The sequence below is a fragment of the Mixophyes fleayi genome, chromosome 5 (genome assembly GCF_038048845.1).
Source record: "Mixophyes fleayi isolate aMixFle1 chromosome 5, aMixFle1.hap1, whole genome shotgun sequence".
Classification (NCBI taxonomy): Eukaryota; Metazoa; Chordata; class Amphibia; order Anura; family Limnodynastidae; genus Mixophyes; species Mixophyes fleayi.
In genome coordinates, this window is record NC_134406.1 from 81,146,410 (window position 1) to 81,169,806 (window position 23,397).

At 42.2% G+C, this 23,397-nt stretch overlaps 1 protein-coding gene across 2 annotated transcripts in view; it reads left to right on the top strand.

The window, feature by feature from the left end:
• The window catches only part of MYRIP (myosin VIIA and Rab interacting protein), a 359,094-nt gene that overhangs the window by 230,205 nt on the left and 105,492 nt on the right, over positions 1-23,397 (top strand). The window contains exon 1 of one of the 2 annotated variants that reach the window (XM_075212460.1): positions 13,306-13,501. The exons of the other annotated variant lie outside the window; for it this stretch is intronic. The gene's annotated coding sequence lies outside the window, so the exon portion shown is untranslated. Of the gene's footprint in view, positions 1-13,305; positions 13,502-23,397 lie in introns of those variants that run through there. 2 annotated transcript variants of the gene reach the window in all.

Consider the following 23,397-nt stretch of genomic DNA (forward strand, 5'->3'; position numbering starts at 1 on the left):
TTAAATAGAGAACAATGAAATGTGTTGGGGATCCTCAGTGAACCAGGAATCTTTAATCTGAAAGCTACCGGATTAATCTGCTTGATAATCATGAACAGACCAATGAATTTAGGCCCCAGTTTCTTACAAGGCGGTCTAAGCCTAATGTTTCCTGTTGAAAGCCACACTTTCTGGCCCACTTTGAATGAGCAGGTGGTACGGTGGCGATCGGAATTTTTTTTAGAGAAAAATGAGGCTCGTTTTAAAGAGCACTGAACTTTCTTCCAGATACTTCTGAGATCTGTAGCTGTAGAACTTATCTCTGGAATACCAGCGGACCTGAGCGAATATAAAGAATTGGACCTGGGGTGGAAACCAAAATTACAGTAGAACGGAGAAGTATGAGTGAATGAGTGACAGGAATTGTTGTACGCAAACTCTGCCCAGGGTAACAGAGAGGACCAGTTGTCGTGAAATTCTGTGGTGTATAATCGTAGAAACTGCTCCAGGGACTGGTTAACCCTCTCAGTTTGGCCATTAGATTGAGGGTGGTATGCAGATGAAAGGCTGATTTTGATTCCAAGAAGGGTACAGAAAGACTTCCAGAACTGCGCAACAAACTGAAAACCACCATCTGAGACAATATCAACAGGAAGACCATGGAGTCAAAATATATGTTGGACAAAGAGAACAGCCAGATTTCTAGCGCTGGGAAGTCTGGTTAGCGGTATGAAATGGGACATTTTACTGAAACGATCTACAACCACCCATATGGTGTTATGTCCTGCAGAGAATGGGAGATCAAAGATGAAGTCCATTGATAAGTGTGTCCAAGGTTTTGAGGGAATGTACAACGGAACAAGCTGGCCTGAAGGAGAGTTCCTGGGGACCTTACTCCTTCCACAAGTCTCACAGGAGAGGACAAAGTCTCTGACATCCGCAGATAATGAGGGCCACCACACGGCACGAGAAAGTATTTCCTATGTTTTATGGATTCCAGGATGCCCGGCTGTCTTGTTGTCATGTGCCTCAGAAAGGACCGCTTTTCTCAAGTGGACTGGAACAAACAGATGGTTCCCTGGAGTATTAGAGGAGCTATCTTTTAGAATCTATGTAGCGTCATACTTAAATCCTGAGTTAGTCCGGCATGGATTATAGAGGAAGGAATGATAGGCAGAGGATCAGAAACAGGAACGTGATGCGACATAAAGCTCCTAGACAGAGCATCTGCCCGGACATTTTTAGAACCAGGTCTGTACGTGATTACGAAATTGAAGCGGGTAAAGAAGAGTGCTCAGCGGGCCTGTCTGGGATTCAACCGTTTAGCCGACTGGATGTACTGTAGGTTCTTGTGGTCCGTAATCACGTAGAGATAACATGTACCGCTCCTTCCAGCCAGTGACGCCACTCCTCAAAGGCCCACTTAATAGCCAATAGCTATCGGTTGCCCATGTCGTAATTCGCTTCAGCAGTAGAAAATTTACGAGAGAAGTATGCACATGGATGTAAACGGTGAGTGTGAGGATCCTTCTGAGAAAGGATAGCGCCAGCACCGGCATCGGAGGCATCCACTTCTAATACAAAAGGAACATCTGGATTGGGATGTCTAAGGACTTGAGCAGATACAAACGCTCTTTTTAAGGCTTCAAATGCAGTTACCGCCTGAGGAGGCCAATTAGTGGGATCCATCACTTTCCGGGTAAGGGCGACAATAGGAGCCACTATATTAGAAAAACTGCGGATAAACCTTCTATAATAATTTGCGAAGCCCAAGAACCTCTGCACGGTCTTGAGGTTGTTGCGTTGTACCGAGTCGAGAATGGCCTGGACTTTAGTTGGGTCCATGGAGAAGCCAGCAGGGGAGATGATGTATCCCAGAAATTACACCTTCTGTACCTCAAATTCGCATTTCTCCAACTTGGCGAAGAGATGGTGGTCTCTAAGTTTTTGGAGAACCTGCTTAACATGACTCCGGTGCAAGGACAGCGACTGAGAGTATATCAGGATGTCATCTAAATAGACAACCACGAAGTGGTCGAGAAATTCACGGAGAACTTCATTAATCAAGTCTTGAAATACAGCAGGTGCATTACTGAGGCCAAACGGCATGACCAGATACTCGTAGTGGCCGGAGTGTGTATTGAATGCCGTCTTCCATTCATCTCCCTCTCATGCGGATGAGGTTGTATGCTCCACGGAGATCGATTTTGGTGAAGACGGTGGCACCTCTTAACTGATCGAATAGCACTGAGATGAGAGGGAGAGGATAGGTGTTCTTGACTGTAATTTGATTAAGGCCCCGGTAGTCAATGCAGGGTCGCAGTCCACCATCTTTTTTTGACACAAAGAAGCATCCGGCACCTACAGGAGATTTGGATGGCCTGATGAACCCCTTCTCAAGATTTTCCTCAATATAAGCTTGCATGGCCTTGGTCTCGGGACCAGAGAGAGAATACAAGCGCCCCTAAGGCAACTTGGAACCAGGAATCAGCTCGATAGCACAGTCGAAGTCTTGATGAGGTGGTAAAGTGTCAGCAGCCTATTTGGAGAACACATCCCAGTATGATATTGTGAGGGAATTTGCTCCGGAATAGACTGGATCACACACAGAGGCAGAGTCAAGCAAGACTGTGTACAATAAGAGCTCCACTGGACAATTTCTCCTTTTGCCCAATCCACGACAGGATTATGACGGGAAAGCCACGGATGACCCAGGATCAGTGGGACTTACGGACAGTCGTTAAGGAAGAGGGTTATGGCCTCGGAATGGAGAGCTCCTATGTTCAGTTATAGTGATGGAGTCTCCCAAACAATTTTACCTCCAGGCGATGGACTCCCATCTAGGCCACAAACTGTAACTGCAGAACGAAGCTTCACCATAGGAATCCCAGCAGAACGGGCAAACCCGATGTCAAGGAAGTTGCCTGCAGCTCCACTATCAATGAAGGCCGACAGGGCCACGGAACTGGCACTGAAAGCGACTTGTGCGGGAATAAGGACAACATTCTTTTGCCAAACAATTTGGAAGCCTAAGTGGACCTTTCCTAGACATGCACCTTTTTCAGGTTTGTATGGACAAGAGCAGAAGTGGCCTTTATTGCCACAATAAAGACATAGGCCTTGTGACCATCTCTTGTCTCTCTCCTCAGGAGGGAGGCGAAACGCCCCTGACTGCGTAGGCTTCTCAACATCCGTGGAAGCTGGAATAAATGCCAATGAATAAGAAGATGACTCTTTCTCTTTCCTCCTCTTGGTTTCGCTTTCTTCCATCCCAACTTCGTCTCCGGAACGTCTGTTTTGTGCCGGTTATAATGTTAGGAACCCCTCTAGCCGGTACAGCACAACCCGGAGTCTGCTCTGCCAGTCAGGTGTTCACTGGAGCCCCTAGTGGTGGGGACAGACTTGGCCACAGACTAGCAGAGGGTCGTGAAGTGCGTACCGACTAGGGAGAACAAAGGAAAGCGGAGTGAAGTCCAGGCAAGAGTCGAGGGCCGGCAGCAGACAGAGAATCTAATACACAAGCAGAGGTCAAGGGTCCCAAGCAAACAAGAAGGTCGGTAAACACGTCAGAGGTCGGGGTCACAAGAAACACAGGCAGGGTCCAAATCCAGGCAAGGGGTCATACACGGGCAATCCAAAGGACAGGGGCAAGGAGCAGAGCAGGTCAGCAGACTGGTAACAGAAGCTATAACCGGCAGTTAAGCAGCAGACCTCACTGCCTTAAGTACCCATATGGACCAATCAGGGCTTGCCCCTGGATTGTGCACATTTGCAGGCTAATTGCCTGCTATACCAACCACCAATCAGGGCTTGGCCCTGGTATACACACTTGCAGGCTAATGCCTGCTAAATTAGCCCACAGGCTGAATCTAATTGTTTAACAACATGTGCGTGGGCGCCCGGCTGCCTGGACGCCACGCTGAAGAAGCGTCCAGCCGTTGCCTTGGCAACGGTCGGGCGCTGGGCGGAAGTGACGTCCCGGTCGTCAAGGTGACGGCCGGGACGTCAGAGGACACAGGAAGCGAGCCGCGGCGGCTGTGTATACCGCAGCGGCTCGTGACAGTTATATATATATATATATATATATATATATATATATATATACATATATATAAAATGTTTTATTGAATGTTTTATTAACAAAAAGTTGCCAAAAGCGTAGCTAAGAGATGCCCAGCTCCCCACTGTCTAGCAGTGGTAAGTGGCGGTTTATATATTATAAGGGTGCAGTCGTGCCCTTATAGTAAGATTGCATCTAATGAACGACACACACTAGCATTTTTAGCCCTGCCACTATTCTCATTTCATAGTTTAATCTCTCGGAGCGGAGCGGTACCAGAGCGGCTGTGTAACAGAGCCCATTTTAAACTTTCTGCCCCCTCGGTGACGTCAGTTAATTTATTCACTGCACTAAGCTTGGGGCGGGAGATTTAAAAGTGCTCTGTGCTCCATCTGGGACATGCTAACATGTAAAGTATATATACAGTGCTATGCTAGCATTTTAAACCATGCTAATTAGTATTACCTGACAATATAAATGTTACTGTGTATGACTAGATATTAAATCAACCAAGCAGTTACAGACAGATGTCATTAGTGGACTAACATTGATCGCACTAGCTCCACACAAGGGATGAATACGGAACAATAAGTCAATCTACAATCAGTACAACTAATTCCAGATAAGCAGACAGCATTCTAGCTAAGAATATACACACAGATATCATCGTCTTACTATCCATCACCCACAGAAGAAATGAATGCGGACAAATAATTATTACCTTTATATACTGTCAGACTGAATAGTCCCTAGGAGGGTTAAACTGAAGTATGCCCCATACTGAATTACGGAGTTGAGAGAGCTCCGCTGTCGGGTGCTCATCAACGGAAAACATCGAGGCGCTGGGTGCGGTTGTTCTGTGTGGCCAGGAAAGCACAGCAAAAGGTTGTACTTGTACCTGAGCGCAGAGAGAGGAGAGAAGCAGAGTGCGATCCTCACAGTGCAGGATGTGGCATGGGGAGAATGACAGCCCCGCAGGATAGTAGCAGTCCCCAGCACCAGTTTTTTTTTATTGAAAGCCTTGAGCGTGCTTTCGTGTCCTAGTGCTCGAAAAAATAAGTGAGAAACCCCAAATAAAAAACGTGCACAAGGTTGCGGGTTCAGACCCTCCTCAAAAGAGGAAGGGTCCCTTGATCCCCGACCCCCGGATCCATAAGGACCCTTAGGGGGCAAGGGTCTTCAGACCCCCTTCGCCGCAAGGCTAGGGGGGTCCCTTTTGCCAAGGGTTTTACCCCAAGGCACCAGTTCTTCTGCCTCCCCCCGAAGGGGGAGACCTCAGAAGGGTTCAGGGAGATGGGAGCCACTGGATTGTGCACATTTGCAGGCTAATTGCCTGCTATACCAACCACCAATCAGGGCTTGGCCCTGGTATACACACTTACTGGGGCGGTACACCTGTCAAACCGTAACGCAGGTGTCCTAAGGCGAGCTCAGGGAGGACAGAAACCTCCCGTAGAGCAGAAGGGTAAAAGCTTGGCCTCCTCTAGATCGTCAGGGGATCGGACCCATAAGGGATGCCGCAAACCCATCCAATCCGTGAGAAAAAACATAAAAAAGGCAAGTGACAAAACGGTGTAGAAAATAAATAGTGCCGTGCATAACGGCCCCAGCCTTCCGGCCGAGATGTTAAAAATTGTTCCTGCCCAGCCAAAAGGCCGGGGCAAGAAAAGGTGGTGGTAGCTGGAAGTGAGATTGTGCTCTTTGCCTTCGTGTCAAGTGAGGATGATTTAAACCTCAAGTGATATCGGCACCCCTGGGTCACCACTCCAGGGGCACTTTTTAAACTCAGGCTTCCAAGCTACCGGCCTTCTGGCCAGACCAAGCTTTCCCATGGTCTTTTCAGGTTGGGCGAGGCCTTACTCAGACAGGTACTCACTTGATCTTAGCCAAAAGGCCGAGAAGCGATGCTGTAGGCACCTCATTCCCAGGACTCTGTGCTGCTCCTGATGCCCCTCACCCACTGCCATTGAAGTGCTAGAGAGAGGTCTGATTATCAGCGAAAAGGGGGAGGAGCCAACCGGAGCCAACCAATAAGCGTGAAGGGAGCGTTTCAATGCAAAATCGCCCCCCTAAATTAAAAGTCTACGTCTGCCTCTGTCCAGATATCAGATGTGTGCCTGTGCCCACTTGCCCATGTGTGCCTCTGTCCCTCTGCCATTGTGTCCCCCTGCCACCCTGCCCATGTGTGCCTCTGTCCCCTTGCCCGTGTGTGCCTCTGTCCCCTTGTCCATGTGTCACCCTGCCCATGTGTGCTTCTGTCCTCTTGCCCATGTGTGCTCCTGTCCTCATGCCCAAGTGTACTCCTGTCCCCCTGCCCATGTATCCCCTTGCCAATCTGCCCATGTGTGCCTCGGTCCACTTACCCCTGTGTGCTTCTGTCCCCTGCCACCCTGCCCATGTGTGCCCCTGTCCCCTTGAGATGTATCCCCTGCCATCCTGCCCTTCTGTGCCTCTGTCCCCTTGCTCATGTGCCACCCTGCCCAGATGTGCCCATGAGTGCTCCTGTCCCCCTGCCCATGTGTCCCTCTGTCCCCTTGCTCAAGTGTCTCTCTGTCCCCTTGCCCATGTGTGCCTCTGTCCCCCTGCCACCCTGCCCATGTGTGCTTCTGTCCCTTTGCCCATGTGTCCCCCTGCCAATCTGACCATGTGTGCCTCTGTCCCCTTACCCATGTGTCACACTGCCCATGTATGCTCCTGTCTTCTTGCCCATGTTTGCTCCTGTCCTCATCCCCAAGTGTACTTCTGTCCCTGTGCAAATGTGTCCTCCTGTCCCCTTGCCCATGTGTCTCTCTGTCCCCTTGTCATGTTTCCCCTGCAATCCTGCACATGTGTGCATCTGTCCCCTTGCTCATGTGTCACCCTGCCCATGTGTGCCTATGTGTGCTCCTTTCCTCCTGCTCATGTAGCTCCTGTCATCCTGCCCATGAGTGCTCCTGTCCCCCTGCCCATGTGTGCCTCTGTCCCCTTGCCCGTGTGTGCCTATGTCCCCTTGCCATGTTTCCCCCTGCCACCCTGCTCGTGTGTGCTTCTATCCCCCAATCCTGTGTGTGCCTCTGTACATCTGCCCGTGTAGACATACATACATACTGCACCCCATGACTGCCTGCCACAATATACTGCGCCACACCGCTGCCTGTCAGAACATACATACATACTGCAACCCACCAATGCTTGCCAGAACATACATACATATATACTGCACATCACCACTACCTGCCAGAACATACTTACATGCTGCAACTCAGCACTGCCTGCCAGAACATACACACATGCTGCACCCCATCACTGCCTGCCAGAACATAGATACATACTGCATGCCACCACTGCCTGCCAGAATAAACATACATACATATATGCACCCCACAACTGCCTGCCAGACCATACATATATACTTCCTTCACCCCACCACTGCGTGACAGAATATACATACATACAGACTGCACCCCACCACTGCCTGCCAGAACATGCATACATACATACATGCTGCACCCCACCACTGTCTGCCAGAATATACATATATATATATATGGCGTACCTCAACACAGCCTAGCAGACTTTACATACATGCTGCACCCCACCACTGCCTGCCAGAAGATACATACATACATGCTGCACCTCAACACGGCCTAGCAGACAATACATACATGCTGCACCCCACCACTGCCTGCCAGAAGATACATACATGCTGCACCCAACCACTGCCTGCCAGAACATAGATACATACTTGCTGCACCCCACAACTTCTTTCCACAACAGATATACATACTGCCCCACTCAGTGTAGCACATAAGATATGGTTGTGGGTGTACAGTTTAGCATGTAAGAGAAAAGGATATATGGAATGACACATGACAGAAAATCTGTTGGGCATATTTGGTGACTTGTGAAGAAAAGCTTATAAGAATGGGGTGCCATGTGAAAGATACTGTTACATGATAGGTGATATGAATTTAAAGCTGGTGCAGTTGGCGGTGGCATGCGTGCATGTGATCACAAAGCTGGTGGGCAGTGGGATATTTGTGAGAAAAAGACATGTACTGGGATTTAAAAAATTATTCGAAACTAGATAGGCCAAGTGATTTTTATCGGCTGTTAAATTTCTATGTTCATGTTTCTGAATTTGATATCATACATATTTTAACTTTACAAAAAGCTATGAAATTCCATAGGCAAAAAACCTTACGGTTTAGCATGTCCAATTAAGGTTCCTTACACTTACACACCATCTAAATTGTAAGAAAACTATTGAAACTGTTCCACTTAAACTCCAAAAAGCAATGAAATTACGACAATTAAGGCAGAAACCTTAATGGACGTGTTCCTTGCGCTATACAGATATGGTATTATGCCATCACATCCTGTGGTTAGCTGCAGATTCAGCACTATGGAGTGCTGGAGTGAGATTGCTGTCACTCACAAAATGTTGGAGTTGCTAATTCACAGATTTGTGTGTTCACTGGAATACACACATTGCTGAATACACAATGCTGCTGAGTCTGGGGAGGGGGGGGGGGGGGGGTTGTGGTGCATGAATTGTATCATTAAACCATACCCGCGCTTTTTAACCAAGCAATTTTTGGCTTATAACTGTGGGGACAGGGATAGGATGATGTGATTCGATGTGAATTGCGTCATTAAGTCCCATTCCCCACCAACTTCACTAAAGAAGTGGGCAGATGCTAAAGGTTGCATTTCTCACACTGGGAGATCTCCTACAATTTCGGAAGTCAAGTATGATTAAATCACATCAGTGTCTCCTGAGCACTCTCTATGACATTATTTAGCACATGAACGTAAACAAGAGATTAAGATAATAAGCCTAGTTTACAAAAGTGCAATAGGTAAAACCCACAGCTATTTTGTGACAGCACATGTTCCTTGCTGAGTATAGTTTAGTTGCATAAGTGCACCTTCTTTTAAATCCAAAGCAAAAACAAGATTTAGGTGCATATTTATCAAGGAGCCAAGTGAACTATTACTAGCAAAATAAGGTGTTTTCAATGGCGACAGAGCTTATTATCGCTTTAGCCAATACTAAGGGTTTTCTGCCTGTGATAAATATTATTATCAGCCATAACCCTGAAAGTGGCGATAACAGGTCATAAGTAGAGATGTTCACTGACCCCAGTGTTTTGGTTTTGGTTTTTGTTTTGTATTTTTAACAAAAATAGCTAAAATATGCTACAATCACATCATTTTGATCTTTTTTTGTTCCTACATTATTAACCTCAATAACACTAATTTCCAGTAATTTCCTGTCAATTTTGAACACCTCACATGTCACAATAGTATTTTCATACACTTTCGGACAAAGACTGCAGCGAGCTGGCTGGATGCTAAGCGACAGAGCAACGTCACAAACACACGGCAGATCATAGCACATCTAGGACACATTGCCACACAGCAGTGGCAGAAAAAAAAAGTGGTGCAAGATGGAATTGTCCTTGTGCTCTCCCACCCACCCTTATGTAAAATATTGAAAAGGATATGTACAGTTTAACAAAGCAAGCACTCCAGCAACAAGGAGTGCCACTTTTAATGACTGAAGTGCTTGATTTGTTTGGGCTCCCACAAAACAAGCTACCAATAGCTTAACTGCCTTAAGCCCAACAGCAGGGCCGTCTCTTCCATTGGGCATGATGGGCAGGTGCCCGGGGGCCCTGCAGGCAAGGGGGCCCGTCCGAATCCTGAAAATGATGTCACGCCCAGCATTCACTGCAACCACAGCACGGAAGAGGGCAGAAGAGAATCAGCGGCGCGGAAAAAAGAAGAGGATCGGACTTAAGGTAAGTTAAGGGGGCCCCTATATATATATATATATATATATATATATATATATATATGTAAAAAAAAAGTAATTATATATATAATCACGTTTTTTTTTACATACTTATATATTTTTTTTACACACACACACTATATATATATATATATATATATATTTTTTTTTAGGGGCCCGGTACACTGCATTGCCCGGGGGCCCATAAAGTTGTTAAGGTGGCCCTGCCCAACAGTGCTGTCAATGAACTCTACATTATTAAACCATGTCTGCTTGTGCTGCATCTTTAATCTCCTTCTCCTCTGTGGATACCTCCCTCTCATCCCTGAAGAACTGCCAAACAGGAATGGATATTACAACTGGAGTGGCATTAGATCTGCTTCAGACAGACTGTGACACGGAACATGTGGGCATCCGTCATGTTGGAATACGCTACATTGAATAGAGATTTAAAGCAATATATAGACGCAGTTGAGCAGACCGTATTTAAGTTAAAATGCTACCCATCGGATGAGATCCCGGATTTAAGAGAGCATGTACATGCATGTAATACAGAGGAGTCCCTGAAGCAGGATCATAAATATGTCCAGTATAAAAAAAACAGCTCCTGCAGGCGAAGCTTTGGAAGATAAAGGCAAGGAGAGCACTCCTATAATACAGTTGCAGATGGTGAACCCATTGAAAAATAAAGTATATGGTAACACGTGCAAAACAGAAGCAATTGAAAGGATGATTGAAAACAAACTTCAGAAGGTTAAATCCGCCAGGTGTCCAAAGATTGGCTGTGGTCACTCTGACATGAGTATATTGGATCTTGTTCCGGACAATGCACTAAAAAGAGCCATTGACATTCACAACAAAAAAGCAAGGTCATCACTGAGCATCGAATCAGCCCCAAACCCCCAAATAATAAAATATAGCTAGGTACCTTTGACATAAAGTGCAACACTGATGAAACAGCAGCAAAGTGGAAGGTTTGAGTGATACATATAAACGTCTATTTAGACATCCATGCTTACATTACTTCTGCAAGCAACATTGTTGTTTGTTAATAAAACTGTTGTCTTTATACCGTTGAAAAAAATAAAATAATAATACTTCATCATTCATAGGATCAGGTGGAGTTACAGCACAGATGTCACTAATTTTGGTCAAGTCTTTTACCTTTTACAGTAGACCAGATCAGATGTCAAAATGTTGTGCTGAGTCATTTGCATCATCAATGGATGTCTTGGCGAAAGCTAAGTTTTGCAAAGCACAAAACAGTATATAGCACATTTAGGTAATAAATGTGGTGCAAGATGGAATTGTCCTTGGGCCCTCCCACCCACCTTTATGTTGAATCTTAAAAAGGACATGAACACTTTAATAAACCAAGCATTTCAGCGATAAGGAGTGCCACTTTTGTGGCTAAAGTGCTTGGTTTGCTTAAAACAAGCTAAGCTAACAGTGCTGCTAATGAACTCTACTATGGCAAGATGTTGTTATCATCATCCTCAGCCTCATCCTTGCCCTCATCAGTTTGTACATCATCCTCACACATTATTAATTCATCCCCGCTGGAATCCACCAATACTGAAGTCTCTGTACTTTGATGTAATTGGCGGTAAAGCCCCTCCTTGTGAAAATTATAGTTCATCTTTATGTACATCATCTTTTCCACATTTTTAAATTTTTATTCTGTAGCCTCCTACGCCGATCGCTGACAAGGTTCCCGTTTGTGCTGACAATTATTAGAATTTCTGTTTCAGCACTGAACACTGCCACCAATTCTGTTTCTGGGTGAACTATGGCACGGCAGAATGTCACTAGAGAATTTTAGGAACACTGCCAGCCCTATTATTTGACTTTCAGCACTGAGCACTGCCACCTCTCCTGTTTCTGTGTGAGCTATGTCTCTGTAGAAGGTCACTGTAGCCTTTGAAGAACACGGCCAGTCCTATAATTTGTCTCTCAGCACTGAAAACTGCCACCTCTCCTGTTTCTGTGTGAGCTAGAACTCTTTAGAATGTCACTGGAGACTTTGAAGAACACTGCCACCCCTCATTTTTCTATTTTAGCTATGACGATGTCCATCTGCACTGAAGACTGTCAACAACCCTGCTACCCCTTCTATGTCTCTCTGGGAAATGGCGCCTTATCTTCGTGGAGGGCAGTAATTATAGAGTCCAAAACTCGCGAGATCTGACGACGCAACAATGACGTTTTGCCTCGTTTTCAGTTTCAAGGATACATGAAAGTGGTACTCGGATCGACTATGTTTAAAGTTTAAAGACAAATTATTCCAATAGTTCAAAGTGTATTAGAAGCAGATTTACAAAAAGAAAAAAAAGTTTTTTTCTCAGTTTGGGAAAGTTTTATTGAACTTTTATCGGACACACTTAAGTCACAAATCAAGAGTTGTTTTTCCATGAAAAGTTGGTATGAAACAAGCATATTGCTGTAAGACCCACCTATTGAAATTTGAATCCCATGTGACATATCACAAGAGGCCTCGTCCTTCCCCCCATTGATACGCCCACCCTCCCCCTCTTTCCTATCCTGCCCCCTTTTCCCTATAATGATAGTAACAAACATAGACATGCGCAGAGTGATTTTGCATACAACACACTCAAAATTGGCAGTTACGCTGCTTGATAAATCAGGCCTGTAATGTTTATTCTGGTTTCTGAATAAAAAATGTATAATATATTGTGACATTCCAGGCTCATAAACATGAATAGTTTCAGGTAGATCTGTACAGCTAGGAATGGGAAGTAGACCTGCACGATAAAATGCAAAAAATATTTTATTCACAACATTCATTGTGTAATGTTAGTTGTGATGTTATTGATGTCTGTTGTTTTGTTTTCTGTGACTGTGAGATTACATGATAGCCCTTGAATATAGTGTATAGATAAGCTTGCATACAGACATACTAACCAAAGTACATTTTTTATATTTTAATATAAATATGAAAACTATTATTATTATTGTTTTGTTCAGTGTTTGTATTTAAAGTCTTCCTTTAGAGCAATTAACAAAGTTGTAATTTTTAGGTGGAATGTATTGATATTGCTTCGGAAATAATACATCACAGTTGCTATGGAAACACTTCCTAAACCCCCACTATTTCTTTTTTTCTATTCCTTACACTATAACTTTGTTTATTGATTTCCATTATGTCTGCTGACATACCAACTTATAAACCGGATACATAGATCCCCAATTACTCATTTTACATATAATTCAGCATCTTAAAATGCAGCATTCATATGGTGTTTCTTCAGTAATTTATTAAACCAGGTCGATGATACCACCACATGCCAGGGAATTGGCTGCGTGACATGAAATATTCTGTGCTATAAAATACGCAGAATGCCAGCCTTTTGATTAAAAATGGAGTTTATTGATCATGGTTATAGAATGAGTTTCTGGGGTTTTTTTTTTGCTTTTGAATGGTGAATACTGTGATTCTCTTAGCTGCTGTGGGATCACATCTGTTTTCCAGCATCTATCTCCCAAAGCCAGAGAAAGGAGTGCACAGACACATCCTCGCTAAGCTGCTGTCTTAATCCCCCTCCTGCTATACACGAAAAAGCAGCTTGTATATGTTCCATTCACAAGCATAAAGAGGGTGCCTCTTACCTAGCTCAATCTTCAGCATCTCGCTCTGGAGGGAGACATGGTGCATTTCACTTGGGGTAACTATCATGCCTTCATATTTATTAACCTTGGTATATTTGGTAGGTAAAAATACTTTATATGACTTATTATGTAGTAATAGTGCTCATTGAATTTCATCTCCATTTGTACTACTTGCTTATTTGTTAGTAAATGCTTTTTCCCGTCTAAGGCGTTTTTTTCCTGTACTTTATTTATTGCTGTAATGCTATTATTGTTATTTATAATTGTAGCTTTGCAATGAGTGTAAATATGTGTATTTTTTCTAAGGTAGCCTAGTAATGTCATATGCTGATTGCATGCAAAAGCTGAGTCTTGATGAAAAGCTGTCTACACGAAATACTGTTTATTTAATGCTCATATATTAGATTAACATTTAGCTTGGCTTTTGTGATCGTATTAGCATTTCAAAAGTGTTGCCTTGCGAAGGATATTGGGTGGTGGATGCTTGTCATCAAAGCAAATTAGTTTGAAACAGGAAATAAAGAAAATATTTTATATGATAAAAAATGCCTTATTACATTATAATTCACAATAATAAAACTTGCCAGGATGCATTGTGTGTCTGTGAAGCTATAAAAATGCATATTGTAGATCTTTCCTTGGTGTGAATTGCTTTGTGGAAATGAGCAGATAACACTGAAGATTACTGAACAGATTTATTCTTTTTTTATGCCGGCTCTGCTCCACTGTGTAAATTAATTAAATAATAAGACACTTGATTAATACATCTTTTACGCATTATAAATCTTGTATGCATGTAATGCTTCAGAGACCACAATTAACGTAATAGATAAAAAAAAAAGCCTCCCCACTGTGTGAGCTTATCCAAAATCAAGTGGGAGAGCATTCTTGCATTTAATATTGGTTACTATATATTATATGGTACATGCAAACAGTAGGGCTTAACTCTGACTTGGCATAGGCCATAAAAAATGAGTATTATAGTATTCTGCATGTGTCGTGGGGTGGGGGTGTGGTGAAGGTTTATTTTAGCATAATGGTTTTCTTCTACCAGAGGCTTTTGCCAAGTAATGGCTTCTGGTGTTTTTAGAAACTTTAATTGTATAAAAAAGATCTGTATGACTACATGATTAACAAACGTGTCTTGATGTAATATTAATAAGGATCTTTTTGCCAAGTGTTCTTTGAAATTACTTTGATTCTTCTATGTAGAGCTATAAACAAATGTACTTGTAGGAATATTGATGAATAATTAAGAATTTAGTGCTTTTACATTGTAAACAGTATTACAATAACATAAAATTGAACACTAAATAATTGTAATGCTGGAATTTCCTAGTCTTTAAATATTAACGCTGTGCCTTGTAGCGGTCACTCTTTGCATGGCTCCGTAACAAGTAAGACTCTCATTCATCATTTCCATGGTTGCAATTGTTGCAAACTGTTCATGAGGATGACTATTTATATCCATGTGTGCACATGGGGGGTCTGAACCATTAAGGAGCATAAATGCCTTTACGTGCTGTATTTTGCGTACAACCGCACTGCACATGCCAAAAACTGAAGTATACACCTGTGAAAGTAGCAACGACCAATTAATCTACAAGGCAAAGAACCGTTACTACAGGTTACGATTTCATGGGCGGAACGGAGAGGAAATGGTTGTATGCATGTAGTCATTGTACAGTAAGGGGCGCGCCAAGCTAAAGCGCACGCAGCAGCATCTGATTCAAGCTTTGGGCATCTCTAAGGTACATGTTTTCCAGTCGTATCACTTGTACCAGCTACAGGTTTGCTATAAGTGCAGATTACTAGTGATGACGGCAGTGTGTGCAAGCTAGAACGTGTTTGCAATCAGGAGCAAATTCGAAAATGTATTTTATGTAAAGTAATCATTAAGAACATCCTAATAAAAGTATTTCATGGAGGGGGAGGCTGCATTCTTTGGTGACTTTATATCCCACATATGCATTAGATGTATCTTGCAGTGTATTGTCTGCTAGAACAGAGCGCACCTAGACCCGTATTCATCAACAGAGGTATCGTTCTATTCATTCTTTGTTGAATGCGGACATGCATATGCCCGAAGTATGTGTGTTAAAAAAAAAAACAAACGCACATTATGTTCGTTTTTTGTTTGTTAAGGAACCAGGCCTCAGATGGTTCACACTATTAGTAATACTAATAATTATTTCACAACTGCAGAGACAATGACTCCTCCTTCTGAATTTACTAACTACCCAGCTGAACACTTATTCTCAAAAAGTGGAAGTTAATTAAATAGTGTCAAAATACTGTGGGGGAATTCAATTGACACCGTTACTCATGAGAATAACGTGGCCCGCGCATTATTACCGTTAGTATGGTAATTTCAATGCTGATTTTTGCCCACAGCTCCGAGATCCGAGAGCAGAAATGTAAAATTACAGTATGTGGCTGGATCACTTATAAATAACTTCTTGTATAAATATATTTAAATTATTAGCGCGGTGCGCCAATTTATATCATTGCAAATGCACTGATTTTGATACTGTGTTATATTTGTGTATTGGGAATATACTGTAGCTATGGTGGAGGAAATGTGTTTGTGTAACAATGGAGGAAAGGAAATCATAAATTAAGTTAATTCATTCTTTTCATCTCAGAAGTGACAAACACCTACTTTTTGACTGAAATCCCGCAGGGGGTCGTTACCTGTGTGCATATCTTGTTAGAGAGGCAGGAAATCTAACAATATAGAAAGCAAATTGGAGGAAATCAGGTTGGTGTGAAAATTAAACTGTGTTAGATGCAAGATAAGATTATATTCTGATGTTAAATTATTGAATGTGATTTATCAGTCTTTGCGGAGCCATCTAGGTTCAGGGGGCGGTGTAACACCCTGCTAACAGTTGTGTCAGAATCTGTATAAAAAGGAGCTGTGTTTGACCATGTATTATTATACCATCTGTACTTCTGGAAATCCCTAGTACCTTAAACTAGTGGATTTATCTGTCCTTATAAGGGATACTTGAGCTAATAAAACATCACTGCTTCAAGAACCTGCTTTGACGACTACTTACCCTGCTGTAATCCCTGTGACCTGCAGATTAGACCAAATCTAAGCCGTTATCTGGCTGTTCAGAGGTTGGGACCCTGCATCCAATACCAACTCTCTGCCCACTACCTTGCAGCACTTGTCAGTGTGATGGTCCTGGGGAAACCATCCAAAGCAACCCTGATCTAAAAGAGCTACCCAGAAGGAACCAGTTCTAGGTGCCGACGAAGGAGCCTAGTGGTGGCAGTAGGCTCCTCCTACTGTGACAGGAGGAGAGCATTTGGGATAAAGAAATGGGGACGTTGTCAAGGCAAGCCCAGCTGGTCCCCAGCACAATGGACAGGGTGGCATAGATGGTCCATCCTGTTACACCGTACTAACAATAATAGTGTCGTGCCACGTTGTTCTCACAAGTAATGCTGTCAACTGAATTCCCCCCTATATATAATTATAAACAATGTTTCAAAATGGTTATTTCTGAATACAGTAAGTCATTAGAGTTGTCTTTGTGTGGGAGTTTGTGAGATAAAAGCGAGGGTACAAAAATAAAATCTCAGTATGTATAATTAATAGGACATGAAAGCTCCAACCCAATTAGACAGGATTAATTGAAACACCCTCTTAGAACACAACTGTGATTATACCAGTATGCTGCTTTACAGCTTTGGGAACAAAATAAATCCTAATAGCAAAGTGTTTACTTTATTAACCTTCATAGAACATATACGTGTACCTTAGAATCTGTACGAACTCCCAAATTGGTTAAACACAAACACATTTCCACCGCAAAAGGGGTCAGATCACAGCACTGTTGCATCAGCAGTGTAGTAATGTCTCCCTCTTGGGTCTCCCTGTAGCTGTTCGACATGGGTCACAAAAAAATGCCCTTGTTGGCCTCACAAACCAAGAATCTAGAAAATAATTTATAAAGCTTATGGTCATGTGGAACATGTGCATGTGTAAAGGTGGAATGCATCTATATGTGCTCTTTACAGAAAGGTAGAACCAAATGTGTGCGACACTCTTATAGAAAATATGCTACACTGGCACATGACTCTAAGTGATTTGGGTGGAAATTTACTAAAGTGTATTATTACTTTGCAGTTTGCAAACCACCACACATTGCTAGGCATTTTCAGTTCAAAACTGCTCGATTTACTAACCTGTGGTGTGGAGGCTGAAACTCAAACCACATGCGATGTGTAGTGGTTTACAAACACCTAAACCACATACAGTTTAGACAAAATTGACAGAACAAAATGCAAATTGTTAGACTTGATACTGGTAAGTGAGATAGCCTAAGCAGTATGCTTTTGTTTCAGAATAGAAGGAAGACAACACTGACATAATATGAATACAATAATTATTTACTTATTAAGGAGGCAATATTAATTTATACTTCTCTTAAGGGCACAATGGTAATTTATACTTTTATTAATGTGGCACTCTTGATGAATAATTTACAATATTAATATATTTTATTTAGAAATTGTTAAATAGCCATTTCGGAGAGTTGTCCTGTGCTTTTCTCTTGTCTTGGTACTTATTTGTTTGTTTTTACTGTTTGCTGGTTTTTGCACTTTAAGTCCTGTCTGTTATCTATGTACAAATTGGGTGTGACTGGTTCTGTAGTTAATGTTTGTTAGTGCAATATGTCATACAGTTGGAGTAAGTTTAGTGTGGATGACAAATGTAACTAGAAATCAGGCGTCAACTTATAATGTGCGGTCAGCTATTTTTAATGAGGATATCGTGGTTTTAACAATAGCTCTCCCGAGGCCTTGTGAGTAAATCTGCTATTGATCAGAGCTGGAAAAAATCAGGGTTTGATTCTGAGCCTCAGGGTTTGCATATACTGTATATCTCAAGGTTTGTGTCCAAAAACTTCAAATTTCTCAGCCCTGAATCCTTTAGAGTAAATACATACAGATACTTGCTATGTGCCTGCAGTAGTTCAGTTGTAATAAACAACCACTACTAAGGCGCTATATGATCCTAAATGCAGCCAAAATTCTAAACTCAGGTTATACAGTCTGAAATGGTCAATCGTAAAAAAACATTAGGACATTCAGCGCATAAAGGTTCCCATAGAAATCAAATGGTAAACAACAATCCGTAATCATAATTCCATTCTTATAATAGGATGATTATTTCTGTGACATAGATGTAGTCTCTTTCAAAGTGATTGAGCCCTTCCCGTCACCTTCCGTGGGAAATATTACAGATGGATTCCTACCAGAGATCCTGATGATATCAGCATATAGGATATCCAACGGAATCCTCTCAGTGTCAAAGAACTCTTAGAAATATCTCCACTTTTTCACCTTTTTATAGTCCTCGCCAACATCGATGCTCACATCGGAAATCAAGTATTCAAAGCATTCTGTACAGAGATCAGATGTCAAAATCTTGAGATCTTGACAGAGACCCATTGCTGGTCGAAACGCGTCGGAGTGATAAGACTGGTTTTTTGGAAGTGTGATTAGCGATACAGTTATCATCGGTTTGAAGACTTATGAACAGAAGGATCTACCCGGGATTTTGACATCTGATCTCTGTGCAGAATGCTTTGAATACTTGATTTCCGATGTGAGCATCGCTGTTGGCGAGGACTATAAAAAGGTGAAAAAGTGGAGATATTTCTAAGAGTTCTTTGACACTGAGAGGATTCCGCTGGATATCCTATATGCTGATATCATCAGGATCTCTGGTAGGAATCCATTTGTAATATTTCCCACGGAAGGTGACGGGAAGGGCTCAATCACTTTGAAAGAGACTACATCTATGTCACAGAAATAATCACCCTATTATAAGTAGTTCAGTTGTGCTGAGGTCAAAAATCTTCCCAATTCTCTCATCAAAAGTCTATGTTACATCATGCTTACAAATGCTCGACCACCATAAAATTACTGGTAAAATATTAGTGGCAGAATATTTAAAATACATGGGACAATTATTTGTTCTACATATGTGATATATTTATTGCATAGTTGCCTACTCTCCCGGAATGTCCGGGAGACTCCAGAATTTTTGGGAGTTCTCCCGGACTCCCGCGAAAGCAGGCAAAAATCCCAAAACCAGCATCTCCCTGTTGTTGTAGATGGTGGGGGCAGGGCTAACCACGCCATTGTGGCCCCGCCCCCTGCTACGATTAGCCCAAATTGACTAAGATTAACAGGGGGCGGAGCCTAATGGTGCATCACGTGTGGCCACGCCCCCTCGATGGACCCCCTCCCAGACAGCTGGTCTCAAAAGTAGGTAAGTATGATTTATTGTCTTCTCCCTGCGGCATTCAATATGGTGGCAGAGTGATCAGGATGTTGAAACGAAGATAACATCTTAGGTTTTATACATATTGTCTTGAAATTTACAGAGGCTTAAAATGGTTTCATAATAAGGATCCTACTTTTGTTAAGTGTTTTGCTGTAGAATAGTTGAAGCTTAATTATAGGTGCAGGTATAGACATTTTGTATTTATCATTATATATCATTTAGACACCTTTGTCCCTGTTGGTTTTAAAAGTGGATATATTTGTATTGCTTTTCTTCAGTAATTTATCATATGCTGTAATAGATTTATGTGCAATTTAACATGATCACATTGGCCTATATATATCTGGCTGCTCCAGTACTTCCTGCCTTGTATTCCATTGTGAGGTGCAGCATATATTCATACTCATGCAGCATATATTCAAACCACATGCAGTACAAGGTTTTGTTTTACAGTACAAGATTTTTGAATGGTGTCCACTGTGCGGAGAGGATGTATTTAAAGGGGTATTGTCTGTTTAGTTGGGGGCCTCACATCCTTTTCCCAGTGTTAAAGGATTTATTTATTTATTTATTTATTTTTTTCAAAATCCTCAGATGGTGGAGATTGGGCCTAAGCCTATACTTTCAATGGGACATCTTTCAGCAATGACAATTAGCAATGGAGCAATGGAGCTCTTCTCTTTCTGTGTAACCTATATAACACAGTACAATTTGACTGCAAAGTCAGAAGAAAAGCCTGCCAGCACTAGTATTTGTATTTTTCTGCAATGAGAATTACCAATGGAGCTCTCCTCTTTGTTTGTTACCTATATAACACAGTACAATTGCACTGCAGAATTACACCAACCCTGACAGCACTAGTATTTGTATTTTTCTGCAATGAGAATTACCAATGGAGCTCTCCTTTTTGTGTGTTACCTATATAACACAGTAGAATTTGACTACAGAATTACCGTATTTCCCCATGTATAGGACGCATCATTGTATAAGACGCACCTCCAATTTTTTCTCTGAAACTCAAAAAAAAAATATTTGCTGTTATGATTTGCTGGATGATTCCGTGTGAGCAGCTGGCGACTGCACACTCTCCCTGCAAGTCCGTTTGGCAGAGACAGCCAGGTAGAATGTTGCAGCTGGCTGCTCTGATTGTAATCAATTGGCACAAGTCACCGGAGGAAAGAGACAGAGGTTGTGCTGCTCTGCGCTATGGAGAGTCGGTAAGACAGCCAACCCTCTGCACCGCTGGAACCATCTCTCCCTCCCCTGGTGTATTGCTGGATGATTCCGTGTGAGCAGCTGGTGACTGCACACTCTCCCTGCAGGTCCGTTCCGCAGATACAGGCAGGGAGAGTGTGCAGCCGCCGGCAGCAAGCCCTTTAGCACACTATAGCTGAACGGACCTGCCAATTGCACCCCCCCTCCTCTCTGGATCCCCCACTTCCCCTGTATAAGACGCAGCCCGTTTTTAGACCCTAAATTTTTTGAAAAAAGGTGCGTCTTATACATGGGGAAATACGGTACATCAACCTTGACAGCAACTAGTATTTGTATTTTTCTGCAATGAGAATTAGCAATGGAACTCTCCTGAATGTCACTGTAGACTTTCTTGAACTCTGCTACCCACTCCTCTTTCATTTCTATCTACTTGGCTGACCAATTGCTCTACACAGTGTGCTACCCCTTCTGTGTCTCTCTTTCAAATGGCGCTAGATCGCCGTGGAGGGCGGTATTTATAGATTCAAAAACTCCCGAGATCTGAGATGCGAGATCCAATGATGTAACGATGACGTTTTGCCTCGTTTTCGATACTGAAAAAGCGAGAAAGTACCGAGCCGACTCAGCATGGTACTCGGATCCCCTAAGTTCGGGTGAGTTCGGTTCTCGAGGAACCGAGCCTGAGTATCTCTAATAAAAAACTGTCCCATCAAAGACTGAAATTCATCAACATAATCAACATTTATTTATATAGCACTAGCAAATTCCATAGAGCTTTACACGTTGGAACAAACAGTAAGAAAAATAAAACTTGGTAATACATACAGATAGACAATCTATGGGAATTGAACACTATTTATATGTATGCAAAACAAAGAAATACTAAAACAGAAACACAGTAAATGTATACATAAAATATTTACAATTGACAAGCAAGGTCATATGTAAAGTTCATTCTGCATAGGCATTGTGAGTGAATATGGTCTAAACTAGTGTATGTCCACCCCACATGTTAATTCTTCTCCTCCCTTCCACATCCATAGTTATTTTACTGGGAAACTATGTGGATGGTGAAGACAAAGAAGTGAAAAGGAAAATTAAAAGATAAAAAGTAAATAAAATCAACATAAACCATACTTGCCAACTCTCCCGGAAAGTCCGTGAGACTCCTGAAATTCGGGTCAGTCTCCCGGGTTCCCGCAAGAGCTGGCATTTCTCCCCCATCCCGGAATTCACAGAGAATCGCGCCATTTTGGAGGGGGGATCGCGTAATTTTGGCCCCGCCCCCGCAATGTAAATTACGTGTTTTCACGGGGGCGGGGCCAAAATGCCGCGATTGGCCGCCTCCCGCCCTCTAGTCACGCCCCTTGTTTCCGGGAGTAGGTAAGTATGACATACACCATTGCTATTCTGCCTTTTATAGCCTACTGCTAAATATAGCCCTAGAAGTGCTGAGAAAAGTGTACCTATCATAAATGCACATTTGGGTATTTAACTAAGCAAATCAATATACAAATAACCAGTGGTCAAAGTGGAAATTTAGAAGTAGCAGTATGGAAAATGTAAGTGCATGGAATTTGATAGTTTTCTAATCAAATCAGTAGGAGAAGTGGCGGTATGGCACACCCAATTTATACCAGCCTACTTCAACCACTGCAAATAACGCTAAAGCTAACCTCTTACATATTTATTAATACTAATCTTACCAATGTGAAACAAGTGCCTAAACTATATATTCAATGATTTAAATTTTGCTAGCTGGAAAGCCAATACATTTTATAGTAAAGTGTTACTTAACTTTAACTCTTCTAGTGACAGTTACCATATTATTTATGATATGATTTATATTTTATCATATGATTTATGCTGCTGCATTATTATAATTTTGCTATTGGACTTAATTTTCTTATAGGAAGAGAAAGCAATTCTTCTCTTTTGATATGTACAAGTGGGTATATTAAATGACTCTATAAAATCTTCCAGTTCTCTATGGAGAAGCCTTCTTGTACTGAACATATTTAATACTGATAAAGCTTTCTGTAAGAGCCTAGACTAAGAAATGATAAAAATTAATAAAAATGGTCCTTCATAATGCCAGTGTTGTAATCCCTTATCAAGCTGTGCGGCAGCAGAGCCTCCTCAAGTGAAGTGAATATTATTCATGGATTAATGTTATATATTTATTATATTTTGTCTAGCTGTTTTACAAGACAAAGAGAGCATTTTATACATTACTGAAACACTGTTCTCATTCCCTGATTTATGCATTGAGTTAATCTGTAATTTGTTGAATAAGGAAGATGGTTGTAATATTGTATTCTAACTAGAACTGCATTAAAGGGGCCCTCGGACCCCTGGAGAGAGTTTCAACCATTAGACATCCTAGCAATTTTAGTGCGTGAAACAGTTAAAGACTAAAACATAGAA